The sequence below is a fragment of the Grammomys surdaster genome, unplaced genomic scaffold (genome assembly GCF_004785775.1).
Source record: "Grammomys surdaster isolate TR1022 unplaced genomic scaffold, NIH_TR_1.0 201, whole genome shotgun sequence".
NCBI classification, from domain to species: domain Eukaryota; kingdom Metazoa; phylum Chordata; class Mammalia; order Rodentia; family Muridae; genus Grammomys; species Grammomys surdaster.
The window spans coordinates 391,298-400,776 of NW_021604646.1; positions in this window are offsets into that span (position 1 = coordinate 391,298).

The window sequence follows — 9,479 nt, forward strand, 5'->3', positions numbered from 1 at the left end:
TCTGGCCTGTTAGATATGCTCTTGTAACTGGAACAAATCAGTGAAGCTTACTGAGACTTGCTCAGTCGTTGAAGAATGGATCACATGATGGTATAATTTATAAGCTGGGAAGTTTCTTCTAAGATCACACAGAAGTGATGAAGGCTGCCTAGCTTACCTGTCAGGAGCTTGAGGATGGCTCCCTGTACCTATCTATGGTGAATATCACAGTTCCCAAAGTGATGGAGGAATGTGTTCAAATCGGCATAGTGGTCCAGTTCTTCCCAGAGTCGATACATGGATGGATTCATCAATGGTTGGGTTTGATAGTATTGTTGTTGCCTCAAGATGGCTCTCAATTGGACTGAAGCCAAGTTTGACCCTTTCTCATACTCACTATCTAGGATAAATCTATTCTGAAAATTTATGCTTTGCTTCTAACTCAGGAATCCAGCATCCTGTACTGAGCAGTCTAGTTTTAACTGGTACTACTGGGGTCAACATGTGGCCCAGGTGTTTATTCATACTGTAGTGTTTGGGGGGACAGTTTTATTTTGTTTGAGAGGAGCTAGAGGGACAACACACAGATAATCTAAGTGAGACATTCCAGGAAGCAAGGCACACTAGACTTTCCTTTTCTGCATTTGTAGTGAGAAAGACAATTCTATAGCACGACAGGGATGGTCTCATTTGGCAGGGCACAGCCCATCACTGTCAGAGCCTGATTCCGAGGCTCTGTGTCTGCAGCTTCATTCTTTATCGTTGTCCTATTTTTCATTATTATTGCAGACAGGGAGGAAGGGAGAGGGTCTTGTGCAGGGTCTATCTGTACAGCAGACTGCTTATGACTCTCAAGAGGAAGAGGAGCTTAGTTGCAGCTTCCATAAGAACCGGTTCTCAAGAACTTCATCCCCTGGATAAGACATATTGCAAGCTTCAGGTAGGACCAGTAGGCAGGTCTCTGCCCTAGCCCTGGTCAAATCATGTAGACACAAGGTTTTCCTGAGTACCTCTGCCTGGTAAATGGTGGTGCTTTGAATTTGGACCCACTGCCCTTGGGCTTCAAGTCCTAGACTCTCTCAGGAGAGTGGTTGTCATTCTGTCTCTCTCTGACCACCTGGATGCTCGAGCAAGAAGACGGGTTGAGCTCTCTGAGGGCTGGACGGGCACTGCTCCAGGTTCAGCCAGCCTGTCTGAGTCCCCCATCCCTTCCCAGGGAACCTCTGCCTTCAGATCGCTCTGCGCCAATCTGCAGCCTCCTGGGCTGATGCCTTCGCTCTCTATTTACAGACACTAATCATTTCCCGTGCAATTGAACAACTTAATAAGCTGCGAAAATTTGATAAGACAATTTAATTGCCAGCTTTTACGTATCTGCTCAATATAGCCTAGTTTCTTGGGAAGGTGAGCTGGGAGTGGAGCAGAGACACTTAATTAAAGGAGTGAAACAATGGCGCTCGATTAGCGAGCTTGGCGAGTGCCAACCCTGGACCTTCGCGTTCTTGGTGTACTTCTCTTTTCTGGTGGGGCCCTCCCCACAAACTTCCCAAGTCTCGTCCTCTGGGTTGCAACTACACAGCTACTGGGGTCCAGACTCTGGTGTTGCAGCTCTAAAAGCGGATATCGTTGAGGGCAGAGCTAAATTGTTAATGCTAACCTTTTCCCAGGCCTGAAGTGGGTAAATTTCGGGGACGGTGGAGGGACTTCATACTTCTGCCTGGATGGTCACAGCTCAAAGGTAGTTTAAACCAGCTTTCCTGTTGATGGGAACAGGAAGAGACTTGAGCCAACACAAAGAGCATTCACAAGTCTTTGTGCATTACTTATAACGGTTGCTCTGTTTGTGTGTGTGTCCCTGTTTGTGTGTGTATTTTGGTGTGCCATCTTGGAGTCTTTTGGGGGGGCAGTTTGGGCGACCCATATCCTGGGAAACTGTTTCAACTTTAGGCCAAACACTCACAAATTATTCAGTTGAATCCTCGTGATAATTCTATGAGGGCAGAATAGGAGTCATTATTAAAGATTTTAAATTACATTTGTTCTGTGTGTGTGTATATGTGTGTAAGCAGGTGCATGCTACAGCACACATGTCAGAGGCTAATCTTTCGGAATTATTCGTCTTCTTGTGAAGTGTAGGAAATGAAATTCAAGATTGTTAGGTTCTGCTGCAGGCACCTTTGCTTACTGGGCCATTTTCCCAGCCCCAAGGAGAGATTCTTACTTCGTAGACACAAGATACCATAACTTAGAAAAAGTTAAGCAGTGCATCTCAGGCTACACAGCTAGACAGAAGCATCAGGATTCAAATGGACCGTAGTAGTGACTTCTGTCATCTCCCCAGATCCTGCTTGTGGAGTTTATGCGAATATCTTACAGCTTCTTCTGTTAAACTTGTTGAGTCATTTGTCCGTGGCGCAGAGAGCAAGGAGGGTTGCTGTTCTCACTGGCTATGGTCAACCTGCAGCCCCTGGGTTTCTCTTGCTGGGGAACTCCCACCCAGGGACGGGGTCCACGTACCGGTGTGGGTACAGTTTCTCCTGGCCTCTGCCTTGGCTTCTTTCTTCCCTGTTTCTCCTCCTCCTCCTCCTCCTCCTCCTCCTCCTCCTCCTCCTCCTCCTCCTCACCTGTTTCTGTACTCTATTGCTCAACAAAGGCCCTGTACACACATTTTCAGGGCCAGTTTCTGGGGCAAGAGACAGAGGTCTGATGTTGACCTTGGTTTGCTCCCTCTAGAGTTCCCTTGGCCCTAGCGTCTTGATATCATGGTAGCTTGCTCACTAGTGTGTGTGTGTGTGTGTGTGTGTGTGTGTGTGTGTGTGTGTGTAAAACACCCTGCTTGGAATTCCTCAGTGGAAGAGCATGAGTCATGTCTTGATATCATGGTAGCTCTCTCACTAGTGTGTATGTGTGTGTGTGTGTGCGTGTGTGTATGTGACACCTTGCTTGAAATTCCTTAGTGAAAGAGCATGAGTCAGAAGGATTTGCTTGCCATTTCTCAACCTTTCTAGCTTATCCTTTCACCCTTAAAATGAGAACAGTGTTGGCTTTGATAGAAGACTTCGGTGAGAATGAGACTATTTACATATGCAAAACAGCATTGCTTACATAGTAGATATTGATATTTCAGTATCTACCATACTGTCTGACATTGGCTCCTTCAGAAATGAGGTCACTTTGCTGTAAACTCCTATGAGGCAGAGCTAACTGCTCACTGCATCCTTAAGCACTTATTATTATTTTTAAAAATACGACTGTTGTTGTTGTTACAAAGGTTTTTGCAAGATAGAACACTTGCCTACCACAGTCCGGGAAACCATTTTAGGATTTTGCTGCAAACTGTTATGTTAATGACTTCATTCTTCTTCTCCATCTCCCATTGGTCAGTCAAGTTTGCCCAGCATTTCAACAAACAGTGTGTATGTGGGGTGGGGGCAGACGGAGAACTGGGGACAGACAGGCACAGTGCAGCAAGCAAGAAGAGCATGCGGCTGCCTGGCATTCCCCAGGCACCGGCATTAAGGGCCTGATTAACTTAAAATATTTCCCAGCTTCTGAGGCACTTGATTAAAGTCAATTGGGGGGAAAGAAGATAAGCTCTTACAAGGGCTAATTTGAGGCTTAGGAAACTTGAATATGTCTAAATCTCAAATTGTCGGGTGTGGAACACTGGTGATTGCTGGGTCTGTGGGGAAGACGTTTTAACATTCTGGCAGTGGATCAGTGCTGCTGGCTGCCCCAGCCCCCTGGTCCCCACCCTCCTCTTTGTGGCTGCCTTGCCAACGAGCCCCAGCGTTCTCTCCCATCTCCTCCTTTCTTCCCCTTGTGAGGGCTCAGATGATTTTGCCTTTTGAAGGCATGGAAATAGATGGCTTTGGATTCAGAGCACAGTTTCTGTTGCCTTTTTTCCACCCCCAGATGCTTGAAAAAAAAATCAAAGTGGGGTTTTAGAGATCCTGTCCCATGGCTTTCCTTGATGTGTTAATGGGTCACGCTTGCTGCTCTGCTGTCCCTGCCAACAGGGACACCATGACACAAGCAGATCACGCCCTTTCTCATGGCTTACCTGGCATGCTGCCAGGTGGGAAGTGTTAACTTTCCTGTCTGAAACACTGGGGGTAGATACCTTTTGATCTTGGACACGCTATCTTAGAAAAATGTAGACAGCTGGGGACTCTCATTGGGGTGCCCTGCTTACCACTGGAGGATGAGGTTGGCAGGGAGGTGTATTTGCATAACAAATGACCACACATCTAGCAGCTTACAACAGGGCCCGCTTTGTTAGCTAATGATTTTGTAGGCAGAAGTCACACAGTTGGACCTGACTTTGCAGAGGATGTCACAAGGTGGAGGCTGAGGGGTTGGGTAGGCTGTGTCTTCTTTATGGGAGGTCAGGGAGGGATGACTTGCTTTTATGTTCATTTGGGGTGCTGATGGAATTCCTCTCCTTATCAGTAGGACTGGAGTCTGTTTTCTGGCTGGCAGACAAGGAAGGCAGGCCACCCTGAGCAACTTCAGGTCCTCTGCTCTCCCTCCCTTTCCCTTCTCTCCCTCCCTATCACCCTCCTCCCTTCCTATCACCTTCCCCCTCCCTCTCCTCCTTCTCCCCGTCCTCCCTTCCTTTCCTTCCTTCCTTTTTTTTTTTATTGATTCCTTCTGGGTTTCACATCATGTACCCCAGTCCCACTCATCACCCTGTCCCCTTGTATCCAATCTCTGTCCTTGCAATGTCCCTTCCTCTTTCAAGAAAATAAAATCACACAGACAACCAAACAAACATAAAACAAAACAAGGCCTGTTGCTAAGCTTGGAGGCCAATGATTCAGGTGAACTGTCTTGCTAGCAAGCCAGGGATCCCTGTCTCCTCCCTAACACCTGTATCGCAAGTGCAGTCTGTTACACTCAGGTGCAGGTTGTTACACTCAGGTGAAGGCTGTTACACTCAGGTGAAGGCTGTTACACTCAGGTGCAGGTTGTTACACTCAGGTGCAGGCTGTTACACTCAGGTGAAGGCTGTTACACTCAGGTGCAGGCTGTTACACTCAGGTGCAGGTTGTTACACTCAGGTGAAGGCTGTTACACTCAGGTGCTGGAGGTCTTCCCACTCCACAGAACAAATGCTTTACTTTCTAAGCTGTCTTCACAGGCCCCACATCTGATTTTGTTCAGTAATTTATTCACTGTATATCCCAATCGAGGTTCTCTTCCCTCCTCCCCTCCCAGTTCCATTCTCACAAATCCCTTCCCCCAAGTATCCCCTCCCCTTCTCTCTAGGGAAGAAGAAGCCCTCCTTGGGTACCACCCCACCCTGGGACAACAAGTCATAGCAGGACTAAGCTCATCCCCTCCCACTGGGACCGGCCAGTCAGTCCAGTTATGGGAAGTGGATCCAATGGCAGGCAACAGAGTCAGAGACAGCCCCTCTTCCAATTGTTAATGGATCTACATGAAGACCAAGCTGCACATCTGCTCTAAATATGTAGGAGACCTAGGTGCTACCCCTTGCATGCTCTTTGGTTGGTGGTTCAATCTCTGTGAGCCTCGATGGGCCCAGGTTAGTTGCTTCTGGAGGTTTTCTTGTGTCCTTGACCCCTCTGGCTCTCTCCATCCTACCTCCCACTCCTCCACAAGACTTCTTGTAGGTCTTTGCATTTGTTTTCATCAGCTGCTGGCTGAAGCATCTCAAGGGACAGTTATTCTAGATTCCTGTCTCTAAGCATAGTAGGGTATCATTAATAGTGTCAGGGGTTGGCTCTCTCTCATGGGATGGGTCTCAAGTTGGGCCAGTTATTGGTAGGCTGTTCCCTCAATCTCTGTTCCATCTTTATCCCTGCCCATCTTTGTAGTCAAGACAAATTTTGGGTTGAAGGTTTTGTGGGTGGGTTTGCTGTCCCCCTCTCTCCCCTGGAAGTTCCACCTGGCTATAGGAGGTCCCATGACTGATTTTTAAGGTAAGGGATTTTTATTCCTACAAAATTCCTTCCTAGGAGTATCTAGATTAGTGTCTGATTAAATAGTCAGGCAACAGGTATGTTGGGTGGAGGGTGGATTCTGTGTGTAGCAGCAGCTTTAGATGGATAGAGTTTTAGTAGGAGCTTTGAACTGCTGCCCTCTCCCTGTGAACTCTGGAAGGTTTTAGGGAGCTGTGTTGAGTGGAGGAAAGGCTACCTACCACCTTTTTGTGCTTCAAGAGTCCCTGTAAAGCCCCTGAAAGCCTCTGGGAAACAGGGTAATGTAGGAAGCCTCTGCTCTCTGGCTGAAGAACCTCTTTTCCCCTGAAGCTCCTTTGTGATCTTTGTAGTTAGTACAGCCGGGTGGAAGGACTTGCTGTCATGGCAAGTGTGGTCCATGAGGACACTGTAATGTCTCAGAGGAGCTTGGCAGAACCCCCAGTGCAGCATGATTTGGGAACTTCAGTTTTTACCAAGTTCTTTTAATTCAGGAAGGCAGTCAGCAGAACATAAGAGCTCCTTTTAGCTTGTCTATGTCCATACAGACATGTTTAGCATAAAATTAATCCTAATACAGGCACACCAACCAACATACGTGTGTGTGTGTGTGTGCGTGCGTGTGTGTGTGTGTGTGTACATGTGCATGCGGTTTAATTGTGACTTTTTGATAGTCTGACTTCAGAACTAGAAGATTTTGATAAGGGTAGAACCACAGAAGAATTTTTACCATCAGGATAAAGACACACAACATGAGACCAATAATGAAAATATTTTGGCACTTCTAGGTCTGGAGAGATGGCTCAGCAGTTAAAAGTGCTTTCTGCTCTTGCAGAGGACCAGGGATCAGTTCCCAGCATAGTGGCTCAAATCTGTGTAACTCCAGTTCCGGGGAGGATATGAATTTGGTGCCCTCTTCTGGCATCTGAGGTCCCTAGCTAGGCATAGCTGCACATCTATTCATATAGGCAAAGCACTCATACACATAAAGTAGATAAATCTTTAAAAAAAATATTTGGGCACTAGCATGGTCTCCATGAACACATCACTGGGATGAGATAGATGGTTCTGTAGAAAGCAGAACTTGGCACAGAATTACACAGTCTTCAGAATGAAAGCAACAAGAGCCCACAGTTTAGCAAACATTGTGAAAGCTGGCTATTTGGAAAGAAGAGTAAGCTAGATTCATCCTGATCTTTTGTTAGATTTCCTCCCGTATAATAGACTCTGTGAAATGAAAAGACAAAGAACAGATGAGGTAAACTCAGAATGCACCTGGCAAATGCAGCTTTTGCATACAAGGTGGAAGCTAGCCAAGGGACTGGACATATAATACAAGGCAAAGGAACTCTATGGATAGAATATTAGGGAGAACACACATTCATTTATGGCTTACACAACCACAGTATCCCTTTTGAGAAGAACAAAATGTCACCAGGAAACCCAAAATGCGAGAAAACTGGAGCCTTCATCTAAAGTCTGGTGCAGTTAGGTTGTTGGAGCTGTCTAGCTGCCGGGAGCCAAACCCAGGAAATTACCCGCTATTCTGGAGAATCTAGTCAGTTAAAGTACAAGGTTAAGAAAGGATGTCCGGGGTCTCAGGCCTCAGGAACTTAGAGAACATCTGGTATTTCCCAGAAGTCAGTTACAATAGTGGGATGATCTTAAGCAATGAGGAGACCATAGTGGGATAGCATTAAGCAATGATGCTTGTCTAAACTTCTCGTTTTGCTATGCCTTCATAACCTGCCATCTGAAATTAAAATTTGAGAGCTTGATCAAAACCCTCAACTTGCTCTCCTTCTTTGATTCTCTTGTCTGCTCCCTTCCTAGGTCTTCCTTGAAATCCCTGCTGGTCGGGGCATGTAGTGATTGCATTTACTTTCTGTGAATAAAGACCTACCGTCGTGAGACCAATAGGAAGTTTTACTTTTAAACAACGAGAGCTGACTGCTCAATGGATAAGGACTCATACCTGTGCCTGTGTGTGACCTCCGCACCCAAACCGTTAATAGTGGCTCTGTCTGTATGTTACAATTGTGTGGTATATTTAGTTACTCCTTTGTTTTTTTTTTTTTCTGTTTTATGATTCCCAGATTTCTACCGAAATCTTTTTATAAGCAAATTATACAAGTTATTTTTAATAAACCAATAGTTGTTAAGCTGGCATGTAAAAGACAAAAAGCCACTATGGGAATAAGTAAATATATACAGTTTTTATTATTAGCAAGTCACAATATTGTAAGGATCCAATTTTCCTTTAATTAATTTGATCATGAACTAATCTATGAAGTCAATTAAAACATTAAGAAAATTTCACTTTTGAAATTTGACAAAAGGACTTGAAAATCACCCAGAGAAACATTAATGTCCCCAACTTGGATACTACTGTTAAAAATTAGCCAGAGGGGGCTGGAGAGATGGCTCAGCATTTAAGAGCACTGACTGCTTTTCCAGAGGTCCTGAGTCCAATTCCCAGCAACCACATGGTGGCTCACAGCCTTCTATAATGGGATCTAGTGCTCTCTTCTGATGTGTCTGAAGAGAGTGACAGTGAACTCACATACATTAAATAAATAAATAAATAAATAAATCTTAAAAAAAATTAGCCAGAGGAGAATGTTACTAGCAGGGTCTGAAGGATATCATGAAGCCACAAGTCAGAATGTTTGATTTCATGGGGTTAGTGGTTGAGAGCACTTGTTGCTTTTGCAGAGGGGCCCAAATTCAGTTTCTTGTACCCACATGGTGGCTCAAAACCACACGTAATTCCAGTTGCAGAGGGTCTATTGCCCTCTCCTGGCCTCTGCAGGCACTGGACTCACATGGTGTACAGGCATACACACAGACAAAACATTCACAGGCATACAATAAAGAAGTAAAAGAACATTTGGTTTCAGGAATCTTGGAGGGCAGCCACCTGGTTCACCACAGTGACCCCTTAGTGCTCATCAACACTTGCCCAGAAGGGACAGGGTATTACGAAAGGCCAGTCTCACAAATGACGTTAAATCTGAAAGTGAAAAGAGAAATGTGAACCCTTTCAGAGTTCTCAGGAAAATGAACAACCAGTAAGGTAATGGCAAATGTGGTATGGTGTTAAGTGATGCATTGGATGATGGGTACTAGCCAGAATAGGAGGTGGTAGTGGTGAAGATAAGAGCTGAGGGTACCATCTGCAGGTTGCCTATGTTTCTCAGGAGGAGGAGAGCAAACAAGAATGTATACCTTGTGGGAAGTGTGATAAGGAGACAGAGAAAGAGCTGAGACAGCCTGCCTGCCCTGGATAGGGAACCACAGAAGTCTCTCTGAACAGGTGACATTTAAAATGGGACACTGTACTTTGGCAACTATCAGCAGAGAGGAGAGATGGCAGTCCCGTGAAAGCAGAATCGTAGGTAGCTTCTAGACTAAGAAGGGCCTTCCAGGCCATGGGGAAAATAATGACATTTAATCTGTGAATAATGGAAAACAAAGGCGTTGTTTCGTACAAGAGAGCAACATGATCTGCCTTTGGTTTTTAAAGGTATCAGAGCTGTAGTGAGTGCAGGAGTG